The sequence below is a fragment of the Lutra lutra genome, chromosome 1, assembly GCF_902655055.1.
Source record: "Lutra lutra chromosome 1, mLutLut1.2, whole genome shotgun sequence".
NCBI classification, from domain to species: domain Eukaryota; kingdom Metazoa; phylum Chordata; class Mammalia; order Carnivora; family Mustelidae; genus Lutra; species Lutra lutra.
Window position 1 is genome coordinate 145,279,493 of NC_062278.1, and position 17,639 is coordinate 145,297,131.

At 41.2% G+C, this 17,639-nt stretch overlaps 1 protein-coding gene across 9 annotated transcripts in view; it reads left to right on the forward strand.

The window, feature by feature from the left end:
- LRRC3B (leucine rich repeat containing 3B) overlaps nucleotides 1-17,639 on the forward strand; it is a 90,305-nt gene that overhangs the window by 61,749 nt on the left and 10,917 nt on the right. Inside the window, exon 2 of one of the 9 annotated variants that reach the window (XM_047738467.1) lies at nucleotides 9,176-9,231. The exons of 7 other annotated variants lie outside the window; for them this stretch is intronic. The gene's annotated coding sequence lies outside the window, so the exon portion shown is untranslated. Of the gene's footprint in view, nucleotides 1-9,175; nucleotides 9,232-11,826; nucleotides 11,879-17,639 lie in introns of those variants that run through there. One more of the 9 variants, XM_047738498.1, reaches the window with a different exon arrangement.

Genomic DNA, 17,639 nt, shown 5'->3' on the forward strand with positions numbered 1-17,639 from the left:
TTTCCTATTTCATTATTAATCATAGGATTTACTTTTGGAAGCTAAAACCCAAAGGCTCTATTGGACAGAGAAAAGAAAAACTGTTCTTTTTCTCTCCCAGATGTGTATTTTTGTCACATACATAATACACAAGACAGTTTAAATACTGTGATCTGGGTCAGGCTTTTTAAAAAATAGCTTTTGACAGAGCAAGAAAGCAGTAGGGAAAGGTTGGAAAGTGAGATAATTAATATATAGTTTCTGTTTCCATTGGCATTTACTTGTCCTTTTTTTGTTTTTATTGTTCTTTTGTGTTCATATAAGTTATTTTTGCCTTATGTAATGTAACACCAATCCTTTTGGTTCCCATTATGGTTAATGAAAGGGTAACGTTAAATACGTAGCTGTAGCGGGGAACTTATTTGAAAACTAAGGCTGAATTAAATATGTGTATGAGAACATATTTGTGGCACATGAAACCCTTCCTCACAGGGTTTTCCTTCTCTAGGAAGGAAGGAATAGATATAAACCCCATCAGTTCTGCCCAGCAAGAAATGAGGTCCCATAATGTTGATGAGCTCAGACTCTTGAACTGGCAGACCTGGGTCAAAATCCAAACTGTGCCCCTGACTCAGGCATGCTTCTCAGAGCCTTGATTTCCTCCTCTGTAAAAGGGAACCATAGCGGCCCCCACATTTCTAGGTAGTGTGGCATATGAAATAAGATGATATGATGTATGCAAAGCATATAGCCCCAAGTAAAGGCTAACGAAATGTCAGCTACTCCAACTACAATCATCATTCTTATCACCATATTTTCATTAACATCAATCACTATCAGACACTAGAGTAGCAACCAGATGGTTGATGAACTTGGTGTGACTAAAAGTATTTCTGCAATGGGCAAAGGCTCTTGAACTGAAAACTTACCAACAAAGTAATTCATATAATAAATCACCATGTGCAGTGTATTCACCAGATTGAGCCATTAACCAGATCCATTTTACTCTATAGCCAATTCAAACAGGGACCTCCCCCCCAAACCCTTCTCACTCAGGACTCGCCGAGCACAGTATAGCCAGAATGTCCTCTTTGTCCAGTCACTTATTTCACACTTACTTTGTTCTTCTTGCACACTGCCTAAGATTGAGACCCGTGCACATATAATGTGTGTTCCCTTACTGTCACCTTCCCTCTCAGGTTCACTCTCTCTTTCTGCTCCTATGCTCCAAACCCGCCAAGCGCACACACATTGTACCCTGCAGAAGAGACGTCTTTGGTTGCTCTCTTGTCATCTGGTTTACTCCTTTACTACGTTTCATTTGCTTTTGTTTCTGGTGGGCAGAGCTATTTCTTTACCCCCAGGAAGTCCTGTCATGGAGACGGGAAAACATGTTTCTTGGCCGAGTGCCACTGGAAAGACAGTCCCCAGCCTAGAGAAAAATCAAACACTCCTTTTGGTGGTGACATTGTTCACTTCAAAGCACCGCTGGACCTCTGAGCAGCCCCCACATTGGGGCGCTCACCCCAGGGCATTATGACTGAAGTAGGATGGTGCTTCCCGTTCCCCTTGTGCACCCACAGAACGATAGCATCAAAAGATTGCTGTTTTTCCTTCTTCTACATCAATTAGCTCTGTATTTCCTATTTCACTTTCCCATTGTGTTTACCCAAAACAATGCAACATCTGAGATTTCCTAATTTACACCCTGTATTTCTCTGCACAGGCATTCCACAGCGTGTATTAAGAATGACACACAAAAACAATTCTGTCTGCATTTTTTAATACCAGTTAAACCCAAGCAGCTCAACTCTGAGGTCTTTTGTATTCTAGTCATGCTTAGCTCCCAGGCCCATGGGAACTACAGAAACACCATGTGGATACGGGAGGAGGGAGGAAAGGTCGGGATCCGGGAAAGTGAAGCTAAAGCAGCGATGGGGCTTCCCACACCCCATATGGGAAGGGGACAGCCGTTCAAATCACACTTCCATGGGCATGGTAAAAACTGGCTTGGTATAGATGGCACCAACACCCAGCTGGCATCTCTAATCATCGGCAAAGCCAGATTTCAGTTGCGGTATTAGAGTTCTTGGGGGCCCACCAGTTTAGACTAAGCAGAAGCTCTAGCAAGGTCTAGAGAAATGAAGAAGGGTTTGGCAAGGATATGCATGGAGCTGGATCCCCCAGAAACAGAGAGGTTCATGGCAGGGCCCCACCAGGGATTGTAGGATGCAGATCAGGAGTGAAAGCTCAGCAGTTTTCGAGGGCCTGATTCAACACGGAAGGGCAGTGACAGTGTGGACACACACGTGACTGCAGCTCAGCAGGGAAACTAATCCCAGATTCCATCCCTGAAATACTGCCTACTCAGAGCAGACAACTGCCACCAGTCTGTCTGTCAAGCCCAGAAGTTATCTGTTCTTCTGGCTCAAGAGAGCAGCCTCTCCACATTTCCATGTTGTAACCCTCTGCTTCTCTGTGCAGAGCTGCTCACTTTTCCTGAGACACCTGTGGCAGAATTTCTTGTGAATAAACCTCTTCTGAATTCAAACCATGGTGCCTGCTCTTTGGGCACTTTCCTGAGTGTAAGACATGCTGATGTCTGACAGAAGTGGACCCTCAGTCCTCGGGGCTTGTCCCTCTCAGTATTTCCTCAAGATCCTTCTGGCTGAATTGTCTACTGTGGCCTTGTCTAGTTTCTGCTGGTGCATCAGCCAGTTCGGATGGTTTGCTCATTATTCAGGCAGGATCACAGCTAGATGAACAATTCCCCTGGAAGCTTCCCCCACTTAAAAACAAAGTCAGGAAAGTTCCAACTCTCTCTATGAAGGCTTTACATTTTCTGATGGCAGCAGAGGGATCAAAGGTGAAAGCCAATTGCACGAAACTGGTGGGTCCAGCTGGTTCCCAGGAAATCAAGTCAGAATCTCAGTCCACGTGGCATTGAAAGGACCATGCAGTGGCAGGAACTGAGCTATCTAAAAAGTTCGAAATGAACTCATTATTCAAGTGATAATCGGAACTATTTTACTTTTCCTCCAGTCAGAATCTCTCTCCATTCAAAAAAAAATGGAATACTTGTAGTTGTTCAAATATACTTTTTTACCTTCTTGACTGCTAACATTGGTCTTCCTTTCTGAAATGATACTGGCTCTCATTCTCTGCTTGTCAAAGTGCTTCCCATCTTCCTGGTATGTGACTGCGTGAGGCATGAGACTTCTCTGAGCCTTAGTTTCTTTATCTGTGGAAGGGGGATAAGCAGCTATAATAAACCCATATCTCAGTGGGATAAGAAGACAAGTTTATTTCTCATTCATACCATGTGTCTAGCATGGGTCAGGGAGGGGGTTTGCACTGACCCCGGAAGACGGAAGTAGGAGGCAGGGAGGCCTGAAAACTCACCTAAGTTCTGCTCAGAATTTACTAGTCAAAGTGATCACATGATCACAGCTAACCTCAGGGTGGAGAAGTACAGCGCTACCACTTTCCAGAAGAAGGAGCCCTGAAAGTTTTATTAAGCCCTGATAAGGCAGCCACATCTCCAGAAAGCCCATGATGAACCCATACAGATGATATCATTATACTTCTCTCGGCCGGCAAGGTCCAGCTTCAGTTAGGTGAGAGAGAGAGATTTTTTTTTTTTAAACTAACCCCTAGTTAACCCCTAAACCCTTTATTTATGCAGGTCTGATAAATGAGAGAAATAGTTACTTTTTTTTTTTTTTTTTTTGGCTCTATCTCAATTCACTCAGGCAGTTTGAGTGGTGAAAAATTCCTATGAGACAATTCGGGAAAACCTTGGTTTCATGAATTTCTACTCACTGAGCTGTTTCCTGCTTTATTCCTCTCAAATGGAGGGTCCAAAGACTGTGTCTAATGCCATTCAGTGGGAAAGTGTGTTCAGATCTATCAGTCATTTAGTCTAGACTCTGTTATGATCTTGTCTGGTGGCAAGCATGCTCTGAGACTGTACTGCCAATAATTCTCCCAAATAGAAGATACCATGTTCTTAGGCTTAGGGGAAAAAAAAAAGATAAATTTCCCATTAATGGACTCAGCTATGGTATAGGATTCATTCATGCACACTCTGCCTCTTGCCTTGCTCAGGTAAGCTCAGGCTGTCCCTTTCCCCATTCTCTCCCCAGGGCTCCCCTGGTATGGATATGACATACATATTTCTTAAATAATGTTGTTGTGACTCCTTGGTGCCCAATATTTTGTATGGTTAATTCAAAACTGCTTCTTTAAACATTGAATCCAAAGCCCAGTCTCTTTATTCTATTCCCACTGGCTCATTCGTAGTCTTGTTCTCTCCGACATCCCCTACCTCCCCAACCTGGGTCTCTGAGTGTTTCATGGCTTCTCTTCCTGTACATCCCGATCTCATACATAAGAGTAACTCTTAAGCTCAGAGAAGCGATCAGCTCTCCGTGCCAGGTAGAATGAGGAAAAGTAGTGACCATTACATGCTGAGCTGCACAGGTAGAAGTCTCTGGAGGGAGGATTCTGTATAGGAGAGTTCCTTGGGAAGTAACCCGAAGATCCACATTTGTGAATGGGATGGGATGGACTAGAGAGAGAAACTGAGGGGTACGCTCACCCAACAGCAACCTCAGCCAACCCCTCAGGCAGTGCTGAGTCTAGAATGGCCCTTCAGAGCTGCCCCAGATAGAGCTGAGAAGGCCAGGCCTTTGTCCTCCTACGTTGCTCAGTCACTGGACGTGGGCTGTTCCTGGAGGGCAGGGTGACCCTCTGCCACAGAGATGAGCCTCCACGGGGCTTACAATGGGGAGTTCTCCGCCACCAGCACTCTCAGCAGGTGGGACAAGCCCTCCATTAGGGGAACATCAGGGTGGCACCTCCCAGTGCCCACCACGGACCAGGACAGGGCATTGGTAACCACAGTCCTGCTCCTTCCTATTCCTGAAGCTTAGAGAGGAGGGCATTGCCTTCTGCAACAGAGTTCCATCCTCTTCCTGCCATCCTCTTTTTGCTGGGGAGAGTGGGTTTAAAGGTCTTACTGTGGTTTTCTTCCCTTTCAGTATCCATTAAGGTTTTCATACAGTCCTTGCTTGCTTCTGCCTTTGCTGTCCTTGGCATCATCTTTCAAGAATACTTTCTCATTTTCTTTTTGCTGCTATGACAATCAGTGCGTCCTCAGCATTATAATTGCTCTAAATACGGTCTCAGCATCCCGTTTCCTCCAGTTCTGAGGGGATAAGATGCTTCCAAACATGAGTTTGTTTAATAAAATTTGGGCTACTCTGGGTGGCAGGCTGCCACTGAGCATATAATTCCTTTCCCTCTTATTTGAAGAAGCTACTGCTGGAGGCAGCTTCCCCCTCTCCTTTTTTCTTTCATCCCACAAATCATTTCCATACAGCCCACTCGATATTGCCTGGCAGCACCAGGGACCAGAATAGCACAGAGGATTTGAAACTCTCCTCCCCCTTGTATACTTGCCAGCTAAGCTATTCCCAAGTGGCGGGATCGATTCATTTGAATTTCATCTCCCTTCATTTCCTTTGCCTTCTCTCTGGTGCTTATGATAATGAGCAGTGAAAATGACCCAGAACCTAGGAGACAGATGGAAGTGGGTGAGAATCCAGGGCTTGAAGACTCAAGAGTTAGCTTTGGTTCTTTCTCCTCCCACAACTTTATCTCAGATGGCCACTGAACAAAGCCACTGAACAAGGATCCACTCCACAAGTGGCCTCTGGAGAGATTTCTGTCCGATCCTCCTTTTTGTTGACACTACAAAGACACCTCCTTGAAGCTTTCATCTCAGTTATCTCACAAAGAGGCTCATGAGTGCACTTGGGGAGACATAACATGGGAGTTTTACAATCACAGGTTAATAGAAAAGGGATGATGCTTCAAAAATCTGTCCACAGCCCTTTCCAGACTCCTGGGCATCTGTCCTTCTCTGGTCAGCAGATAAGGAGTAAAGCACTCACCTGCGGAGGATAACAGGGAGAAAAGATAGTACTTGCTGCGCCTCTGTGGGGGATGGGGAGAAGTTGAGCTTAGTTGGGGAGTGTCTGTCAGCACCAGCGGAGGATAATGACTGTTCCAGTCTCTCCCACACAATCCCTGCCCGGAGTACACTTTTCTAGGACTTCCTTCTAGCTTTGACTCTCACAGGGCAAGAATGGCATACCTCTGTGACGCTGAGGAGTCAGTGCCAGACCAAGGCAATAAAGTGAGGCAGATGACTTTTTTGGTGTCCCAGTGCATAGAAAAGTTACGTTTACACCGTAGTGTAGTTTCATATGTGTGCAGGAGCATTGTGTCTACAAAACAATGCCTATGCCTTAATTAAAAAAGACTGTTTTGCTAAAAAAACAATGCTAACCATCACTGGAGCTTTGAGAGAGCTGTAATCACTGATCACAGTTCACCATAACAAATAGAATGATAACGAGAAAGTTTGAAATATTGAGGGTTCCCGAAATGGCAAATGCCATTGGAAAAATATCACTGACAGATTTTCTTAACTCAGGATGGCCACAAACCTGCAATTTGTTTAAAAAAAAAAAAAAAGTATTATCTGTGAAGAAGGACAAAATGACCTACACCAGGATCTGTCCCTACTTGGTCAACAATAGTGAGCCCTCCAGGAACCTGACTTCCTGTGACCAGGGTCATCTCTGGTGTGGTTTGTGTGGAGTATAGGTGTCACCTTCCTTTATCCTGCTAGATGTCAGGTTTCATGAACTTGTTGCTGTCTTTTCCGTGTCCACAATGTGAAAAGCTCTGTTTTTATTCTGAACCTGATTGCATATTAGTGGCTCTTACTCTCCTCCTCCATTTCTACATGGACTGCCATGCAGATAAGTGGAAAAGTCTGCACTGGGAAGGGGAAGGTGGCTCATCCCCAGGACGCCAGTCTCCCCCAGCCCAACTTTCTGTGTCAGGGGCTTTAGGTCCTTGAGAAGCTAACATCTGGCCCTTCATTGAGCAAACATGTCCCAAGCACGTCCTCTGTCGCTGGCCCAGAGATGCTCACAGCTGAGACACTCATAGGGTCCAGAGGCCTACCACATAGTGGAGTTTGGCTCTGCTCTACCCAGCCCTTCCATCTGTGACTTGAGGAATTGCTGAAGTGGAAAGAGAGAAGCAGAAAAAGAATGCCAGGGGTAGGGGTGAAGGGGCTGTGTGCTCACGCTCAGACCAAGTGTTACCAAATCAGGGAATCAGGGAGACCAGTCCAGCCTCACTGCCTCTTCTGTTATCACATTCTGAGACTCCGTGCAAAGCAAAAAGCAACAGGTTGGGTAAAAATAATACATTCTCTCCTGACCAAACATTTTTTCAGCCGAACATGTATAAGAGCTGGTTAATACGATTGCAATTTACTCACAATTCCAGAAACCATGCTGCAGGAAATGAAATTTGTGACTGCATGTCAATATCATGATGGCCTTTTTTTTTTTTTCTTTTCTTTAATTGTGCAAGAAGTTAGAGGAGACAGGATGGGATTTTATATTATCTTTTTCTGGGAATGGCTGTCTCTTTTCTGTTTGACTTAGCTTCACCTGGACTGATTCTTACCTTTTTTTTTTTTCTTTTTTTTAACTTCTCTTAACCTGGCTGGTTGGTTCACTGAGATGGAGTAAATACTAGGATGGAAAATACCAATTCAGTTTTATTTAAACTGGCATATGATGTCTGAGCAAGGAGATAAGGGAAGCCTTCCTGCATCCTGCAGACAATTAAATGAGTTTGGAAAGTTTTATTTGGTTTGTTGTTGACAAGAGCTCAGTCCCTGGGTGGCTGTTAATTTTTCCGGGTGATTCCCAAAGGAAAAGCAAGCCAACTCAGAGCTACACATTTCCCTGTAGAATTTCAATGAACCACATAGTATGGAAAAGAGAAAACCATAGATCTCAGTTCTGATTTCCTTTTTTTTTTTTTTTTGATGTTTTGTTTTGTGGGTTTTTTTTTTTAACTATGAAAAGAAGATTTATTGATTTATTGATTTATTTACATTTGAGAGAAGCCGATGTTTAACTGGAAAGATAAAGGGCTCAGGTGGAGAACAGAAGAGGCAAGAACATTTCTAGAATAGATGCAATGCATTGATCTGAAAAGGGCTGAGTCTTTCATCCACTGGCATAATTAGGTAAATAGGAGGCAGCCTGTCTGATGATCCTTCTGTTAGAATAATTGCCATCAAAGGTATCCCCGAAAGTTCTTTGTATGACTTCATTGTTCTACAAACACTGGTTTGTTTTTCCATTCTGTCTTCTTCTTTAGGGAGAACTTAAGTTTTTTGTTTGTTTGTTTTTTGAAAAATACATATCACAGGATGAAATAAATGAGGCCATTTGTATGTTCCACGATCCCCAGGTGGTCCCTGAGAAGATGAAATTTGAAACTGAACATTAGAGAACTTCACGGAATGAAGAATCTAAATCTGAAATCGGGGGTATTACGTGAGGATTGGGCTGATTTATACACCACTTAGTTTCTGCTAACAGATTGGAGGAGCAACAGTTCTACTTTCTTTGATAAAATAGCAATTCTGGAAGGGAAAACCTGAAGTTCTAGAAGGAAGGATAATATGAGTGTCAATTAATTGTCTCTTCATCTTTCATTTCAAACCAGGGTCCGGGGTCAGACTCAGGTCATCGGCCTGGATTATCCGGTGAGAGTGTCTTTGAGGTCCCAGGTCTGGGCAGGCTCCCTAACGGGTTAATTGCCAAAATGAAATTAGAGGAGGTGGAGCCTCAGGGTTCTGCCCTTCAGCACTATGTTTTGGAGATTGGGTTCCATTCCATGGGAAACTTTTTTTTTTTTAATTAATTTTTTATTTTTTCAGCATAACAGTATTCATTATTTTTGCACCACACCCAGTGCTCCATGCAATCCGTGCCCTCTACAATACCCACCACCTGGTGCCCCCAACCTCCCACCCCCCACCCCTTCAAAATTCTCAGATCGTTTTTCAGAGTCCATAGTCTCTCATGGTTCACCTCCCCTTCCAATTTCCCTCAACTCCCTTCTCCTCTCCATCTCCCCTTGTCCTCCATGCTATTTGTTATGCTCCACAAATAAGTGAAACCATATGATAATTGACTCTCTCTGCTTGACTTATTTCACTCAGCATAATCTCTTCCAGTCCCGTCCATGTTGCTACAAAACTTGGGTATTCATCCTTTCTTTTTTCTTTTTCTTTTTTTTTTTTTTACAGCTTTATAAACATATATTTTTATCCTCCATGGGAAACTTTTGCAGACCAAACAACAGGTGAGAACCTCAGAGTGTCTACATGAAGACTACAGCTCCTGAATTAATAAAACATTATTTATTTCAATTCTGTTTCATCACGATTGCTAAGATATGACATTGCAATTCTTCACTGCATCTCTAGAAACTTCACTTTCTTTGTAGTTGTTGCTTTGATGTTTGCCTTGGTGTTTGCAAGATAAATAGCTTCCGAGAGCCTGAGAGATCCAGCAAATACTAGGATGGCTACTCACATATGCTCAGAACCGCCACACAGGCTCTCGGTTCACGACTATGCTAAAACAAAAATCCCTCCACAAAGAGAAATAACTAACATTTATTGTGCCATGTAGGTACTTCACCTAAAGAATATCACATCCTCCTTCCTGCAAATAGAAGCGGTAAATACTTCTGTTATCCTCATTTGCAGATGGGGAAACAGAGGCAAGGCAAAGTTACGAAAGGAACTGGGATTCCGACTGAGCCCTTGCTCCTAACCACAGGGCTATACTGAGTGAGCCCTGAGTCTGTGCTGGTCAGGGGGCCTGGCACTAGCAATATGTGAGCCAACCATATGAAAACATATTATTCACTTTTGACCTAAGAATGGGAGGGATATCTTCCATCTGTGTATCAGTTTTCCTGGGCTACTTGCAGGTTATCATAACAAATTGGAATATGATTGACTATCAGGGTCAGCAAATATAATCACATAATTTAGTTTCCATTGATAAAATGACTGCTGATGTTCTTTAGCTTTGAGCAATTATAACATTCTTGAAAAATGTCCCTAGGATACTTTTACTGAGAAACATACTCTTCTATTAGTTGTCAGTATATATACAGTAAAAAATAGCAATCAGTTGTCACAATAAGACACATAGATATATTAACTTTCTTAATTGTTAAAATAGTCAGCTGACTCTTAGCTAACAAGCACTCCCAAACTCAGTGTCATTTGTGTTGCTCACAAATTCATGGGTAGCTGGATGGTTTTTCTGGTCTTGGCTGGGCTCACTTATGAGTCCGTGATCAGCTAGAGATCAGAGAGTTGACTCTGATGATCTAGTCTGGACTTTCTCATGGGCTGGAAGCATGGCCAGGTGTAGGCTAGAGTGACAGGCTAGGACAACTGCCCCTCCTCTCCTTTATCTGATTGCTTATCATCCAGCAGGCCAGGCAGGGATTGTTCACAGGGTGACTTGAGGTGATGGAGGGTTCCAAGAGCAGAAGCAAGAGCATGTGTGGCCTCTTGGAGAGGCATACGCTTGGGACTGGCATAAGGTCACTTTTGCCTCATCTGTGGTCAGAGGAAATTCCAAGGCCAGCCTAGTTCAAGGAGTGGAGAAATAGACTCCACTTCTTTTTTTTATCTTATCTTAGCTTCTATGGTTTTATCTTATCCTATTTTATTGTATTTAGAGAGAGAGAGAGAAGGAATGTGTGTGAGTGGGGAGAAGGGGAAAGGGAGAGAGAGAACCTCAAGTAGACTCCACGCTGAGTACAGAGCCCAACATGAGCTTTGATTTCAACACCCTGAGATCATAACCTGAGCCAAAATCAAGGGTCAGCGGCTTGACCAACTGAGCCACTGGGGCACCCCTAGACTCCACTTCTTGATGGGAGGAATTTAAGGTTACCTTGCAAAAGGACATGAATAAGACAGGATGGGGAATAATGAAGACCATTTTTTTAAACAATCTACCATAGCACATGAAATTAAGTATTATCGTGCTCATTTTATAGATGAAAAAAATTGAGGTCCAGTGTTAAGCATGTTAGCCCTAAAAACTGGTAAGTAGTAAGTTACTAGCACTAATTCATAACTAGTAAGTGGTTGAATGACAAATTAGGCAAACTTAGGCATGTCTAACTCCAAAGCCTTTTCTTTGACCACTCTGTAAGGTCTTTAAGGATCATGTTATTAAATGACCTTATCAAAAATGAAGTTGGTGCCTGAGGGTAAGGAAATAGGACAATATATAATTCAAAGATAAAAATAATCCACTCATTTTCATTTACTTAAAGGCATGAATAGTTTTAATCAAGGGCCACTTCTTTAACTGAATAAAACCATCCTAGTGATAGTTACGGATTATTCATTTCTTCATCTCTGCCTATAATAGACGTTAGTCGTCATTGACTCTTTCTCTGTAGTAATATTATACAGCCTGAGAGGAATCAAGTGCAAATGGAATTTTCATTTGCAAAACTTGTCACTATATACCCCTCCAAATATTCGGGTAAAGTGATAGTGTATTAGTCATAGCAATTGAGTAGAATTAAATGTTGTTTAATTAGATCTGAATCAAGCCAATAACTTCTGTGAGTGTTTATGCTATAAAAGTAATGGAGTATGGGGAGGCCTTTGGCAGGGGGACCAAGTATGTTGGCAAATTCTGAGCTAACACGTTACTTTGCTGTAACTTCTCAGAACATTTCACAGGCTGATGCCCATTGTGACTCTCAGAGAGGGTATCTCTCAGACTCAGGGGACTATAGGATATTTACTTGCTAGAACTCTCAGATACCTGGTATTCCACAGGACCCTTGGGAAAGCTGAACTGGATTCTCATCCCTTTGTATTCAGAGTCAATAGTATTGGTCAAGCATCTGCTATGAGTTGGACACTATCAGAACCAGACATTATCTGAAACCCATGAAATAAGTAGGTCCTTTTATTTATAGTTGAGGAAACTGATCAGTTAGTTTTCTTGCCCACAATCCCCCAGCTGGTATCATAACTGGGAGTTAAACCTGGTTTTACCTAACTTCGGGCCTATAATGTTTCCTTTACATTATGCTGAGATTTAGAAAGTTTAAAGGACTGCCCATGGTAACTCGGCTGTTTGGAAGAGACACATACTTTTAAAATCCCTGTAACTCCTGACAGAGAAGAGGTTATCTGTCAATGCTTAGTGGCCAATCCCTTTATTACCTAGTTATTATGATCACGCTCATGACAAAAAAACTGACAATAGTACAAAAAAGTGTAAGATAAAAAGCAAATAGTCTTTTCCATTTGTTCAGCTCCAGAACCATCCCTAGAGGATAAGATTATCATTTTTTATTGTTCTCCTATAACTTTTTAATTATACATGTTTGTTGTGTGTATGTATGAGTGTAAATCTATTTTGTTTTACACAGATGAAAATGTACAGTTTTCACCTAATATATCTTTGTCATCTTCTTTTTAAAATCAGGGTATGTAGATTGCTTCTTTGTTATTGGTGTACTATTTTTAAGCAATTTTTTTGTGATGGATTTTTAAAGTATTTCTGGTTATTTTTGAAAATTTATTCTTTTTAAAAAGTTTTCTGTTATAGCAAACAGTGCCCCAATGAAGGAACAATCTTTTTTTTTTTTTTAAAGATTTTATTTATTTATTTGTCAGACAGCTAGAGAGAGTACAGGCAGGCAGAGTGGCAGGCAGAGACAGAGGGAGAAGCGGGCTCCCCACGGAGAAAGGAACCCGATGTGGGACTCGATCCCAGGACGCCGGGATCATGACCTGAGCCGAAGGCAGCCACTTAACTGACTGAGCCACCCAGGCATCCCCATGAAGGAACAATCTTATCCATATATCTTTGCAATTATGTTTTTATTGGAAAACAAAACCAAAAAGCCATGCAAGGCATTGTTTCCCCTGGTGACTTCTCCTAGGAAAAATTGTGGACTATTGCCAAGAAAATGTTATAGGGGCTGTAAATAAAAGGTTCTTTAAAATACAAATTTTGGACCAAATATAGTAGTCTACTTCTTTGGTCTACTCTGTTCTCCCCAGGGAGCAAATGGACTGAGCCAGTGGTTCTATCAGATGCCGCTGTGACTAAGATCCAAAATGACTAAAACCAGGAAAGGGTGACTCAGACTCTTCAAACTCTTCTTGCCCAGTGGAACAACTCTACATATTTTGGTTTTGATGCTATGGACACATATTCAACACAAAATGGACAGATGCAACCAACTCTTGGCCATTTAAAGACTTGCCCATCATTTTATGCAATTGGCCCTTTCAGTGACATAGACAATGAACAGAATTCAGATGAGAAGCTTGACTCTAGCAATTCCACCTCTGGGAATTTATCTTAAGAAAATGATCCAAGGGGCACCTGGGTGGCTGAGTCGTTAAGCGTCTGCCTTCAGTTCAAGTCATGATCCCAGGGTCCTGGGATGGAGCCCCACATCGGCTCCCTGCTCAGTGGGAAGCCTGCTTCTCACTCTCCCACTCCCCTTGCTTTTGCTTGTGTTCCGTCTCTTGCGTGTCTCTCTCTGTCAAATAAATAAATAAAATCTAAAAAAAAAAAAAAAAAAGGAAGTGATCCAAAGGGAAAATCTATGAGCTAGAAACATTTATTTCAATTCCACATTTTTTATCATAAATTATTAGCAAAAATGGGAGAAAATAAAAGTACCTAGCAAAAGAATAATGTTTGGCTAGATTTAATATATAACTCCATTCACTGGCACATGATGCTGGTATTAAGATAATGAGGATCATGACAATTTAGAATCTTATAAAAATAACAAAATTGTCACCTGTGCTAAAATGGCAATTAAAAATTACCTAGAAGAACAAAATATTTGATTTGCTAGCTCTTTGAATTCTAGGCAGTCTTTTTCACTTATAAAACATTATATCTATTTTATAATATTACTTGTAAATGTAATAAGTTAATAGTTCACAGAAGACAATTTATGTGGCTGTCTAGGAAGAATCTGAAGTTTGAACAAAAAGTCTGTTTTAGTCTCAGTCATATTCTTTTAAAAAGACAGATTTGACTAGGCTCTCTCCTAACTTTTAAGGATGTTGCCTGTAAGCAAGATAATCTACTGCATGTCTCATTTTGTCTGGGACAATTCCTGTTTGAGCATGTTGTCCGAGCATGGTTGTTACCAGCCCTGCTTTTCACTGCCAGAGGTGACTTTGCTTGCATGATAAACCTTGCGGACTCCGACACTACAAAGGAGATGCTAATCATCCCAATTTTATCATGTATCTCTAGTAAACATCATTCCTATATGATAAGTTAGCCTTCTATAGCTTAAGAAGTCTTTCACAGAGCAATGACTTACATGATGCCCAAAGTCAAAACAGAATATAACAGTGAAATGTTAAAGATCTTGCCCACCATGTCATGTGGTAGCCCTTTCACAAGATCTTTGAAAAATTCTGAAATTTGAAAACGTTTTTCTCTGCTTACTAATCATCTTTCATTATATTAATTAGTAATAATTTTGTAATTTGACATTTTTGTCTTCTTCCTTTGATGCCCAGGAAACTCAGAGCTAAGCCAGGTCTTTAGTTGAAGCAAAAATCATTAATCCAGTGTAATGGAGAGTCAGCCACAACTGACTCTGTGTTCTAGTCTCCACTTACTACATAGTTAGTTTCCTGTGGCTGCTATAACAAATTACCACAAACTTTGTAGTTTGAAGCAACGCATATCTGTTCTATAGTTCTGGAAGCCAGAAGTCTGAAGCCATTTTGATGGACCCAAATCACTTTGTCAGCTGGGCCCATTTCCTCCAGAGGCTCTGAGGGAGCATCTGTTTTCTTGCTGTTTCCAGCTTCTGAGGGCTGCCCACATTACTTGTAGCCACATCCCTCCTACCTCTGCCTCGATGTTATATTGCCTTCTCTCCCATATCAACTCCACCTCTGTCTCCTTCTGATAAAGACATCTGTGATTCCATTTAGGGTTTACCTAGATAATCCAGGATGATCCCTGCATTTCAAGATTCCTAACTTAATCATATCTACAAAGTCTCTTTTTTCATAAAAGGTAACATCCATGGGTTCCAGGGATTAGGACCTAGATACTTCTGGGGGGAGGTGGGGAGGGGGGGCAGTATTTTTCAGCTTACCACAATCTGCCTTCCGCTCCCAAAGATTCACATCCATTCCCCCATGCAAAATATATTCATTCATATCACAATATCTCCCAAATTCCCAACCCGTTATGACATCAAATTGAAATCCAAAATTTCATCTAAATATCATCAGCTCAAAAGCCCCAAATCTCGTCATCTAAATCATCCAAAGTAAATATGAAGGAGATGCTGGGCACGATACGTCCTGGGTTGAAATTTCTCTCCATCCTCAAAGTAAAGTGTTTGGTCCAGTGCTTTACACATAGTAGGTGTCCACAAAATGTTAACCACCATCGGAGTTATTCCCTTTATTGCATTAAGGATAGGGTCACACTCTGGCCCTACACTCTCCTATCAGAGAGAAGACGAGCTGTAAGGTTATGATGGCAAGGACAGTAACAATAATAGCAGTGGTTGAAGGGACAGTGGTAGTAAACTCACATGGAGATTTTATCATGTAACAGAAATTTTTCTAAGTGTTTTATAGCTGCTGCCTCAATTCACCCTCATTAAATCCCTTTGAGAGAGAAACTATTACCCCCCCATGTTCGATTGAGAAGACTGTGGGGTAGAGAGGTTATATAATTTGTAAGAGGCTAAGCCATGATCTCCATGCTCCCCGTTTAAAACCAGGTCCACGCTACACTGTGTTTCAGTTGGTGTGCTAGTCCTTTCATAGTCCTGGCATAGATGAAATACAATTTCAAAAAATTGTTTCTCATTTCACCTTGGGTTTCTATTCTGTGTCACTATAAGGAGATAAGTCATACTCTAATGGGTATTTCTAAAACTCTCTTGCTTTATCAGGAAGGGATTTTTCTCTTGAAGTTCTGTTGTTGTTGTTTATTTTTTAAGCATAGAATCTCCCATTCAAATTTTCTTTTAAGAAACTTGAAACTTTCCAACAAGTTGAAAAATTGGTACAATGAATACGTTTATATTCATTGCTTTCCATTTGCCGAGTGTTCGTCTTTTGCCACTTTTGTGTCCCTCTTTCCACGTAAAAATATAGTTTTGTTTTTCCTGGGTATTTTGAAAGTTCCAATTATCATGACATTTTACCCCAAAATACTTCAGTATGTACCTCTTAAGCATTCTCTCCTTCCGAGTCAAATCATGAAAAACCCCCCAAATTTATATTTGATACAGTAACATCTATTTTGAGTTTGTGTTCGAAAATTTTCCCTAATTGTTCCAAAATGCTCTTTTCTAACCTTTTTTTTTTACATCCAGAAGTCAGTCTTTTGCATTATTTCAGTTGTCACATGTCTTTGTTCTTTAATCAGTAATGGTTCTGCAGACTGTTTTGGGTGTGTGTGTGTGTGTGTGTGTGTGTGTGTGTGTGGTGTTGTCGTTGTTGTTTTGTTTTGTTTCCTTTCAGTGACCCTTAGAAGCATCCTCATCAGTCACCTCCGAAGTGTCCCAAGTTCTGAACTGGTCAGTTCCTTTCCTCTTGATTAGGTTCAGGCTAAATATACGTTGGCATGCATACTATTACAGGTTATGTGAGAATCATATCCTAGTTGGTTATGTTTAAGAAAAAGACATGTACATCTCTGGAAAAGGAGTGATCTGATATTTGAGGAAAACAGTCAAATACTGAAACCCACAATAGAACATAATCTTTAAGTGTTCCTTGATGGTTTCTGAAGCACCTTTCACATATATTTATCTATTGTGTCCTCATTACTGTGAGACCAATGAAGTGGATATTATTGATTGTAGTTCTAGGACAACAAAGGCTTAAAAGTGTGAGTGATTTGCTAAATTCCTGGAATTCATTCCTCAGAAGCTGGGGTTTGAATCCAGTTTCTAGACTTTGGTTTGGATCTCAGTCCTGTACTTTTCCCACCAAGTCAATGGATGAGGTTAATCAAAACAAGGTTCATTTGTTTGTTTGTTTAAAGGGTGTAACAGTCACTCATCCTACTCAGAAATCCAACTGAATTTGACATAAGTTAGTGTTTTCTAAAAGCAACTTTCAGGTTGCTTCAGGACCCTGGTGAGTTTTAGGGAGCCTACATTTATGTAGATTATGTGTTAAGAGCTTTCAAAGCTCTCACAGTTTATGTCATAGGCACTTGCTGAGAAGTAATAATAGAGAAGCAGAAAGAAACTGAGATGGATAGGTTCCCACTCAATCTCCCTACAAACTTGGAGCATGTTGAATAATAAATACAGATGTTCGCAAAGACAGTCTTATCTTTATTCTGTGTTTAGTCCCACAGAGAGATACATACTAGGTCCAAAACAAAAACAAACAAACAAAAAGGAAGTGGTTTTTATTTGTGTGTTTCTTTGCTTTTCTCTGTTTTTCCATTGGGTTTACTGGTGGGAAGAATATGTCAGTCCACCGGGAGACCTATGGGCATTAGGTCATGTAGAAAGGAGGCAATGTGTTCATAAGAGTTGGGTTTTTTTTTTTTTTCCTTAATAAATTGAGGGTTTGCTTAAAGAATTATTTTGTAAAATAGGTTGAAAAGAGGAAAAGCAGTACCTGAACTGACTGAAATCTGGGACAGATGGATATCGTCATTTTGATAAAAAAAAGTTTT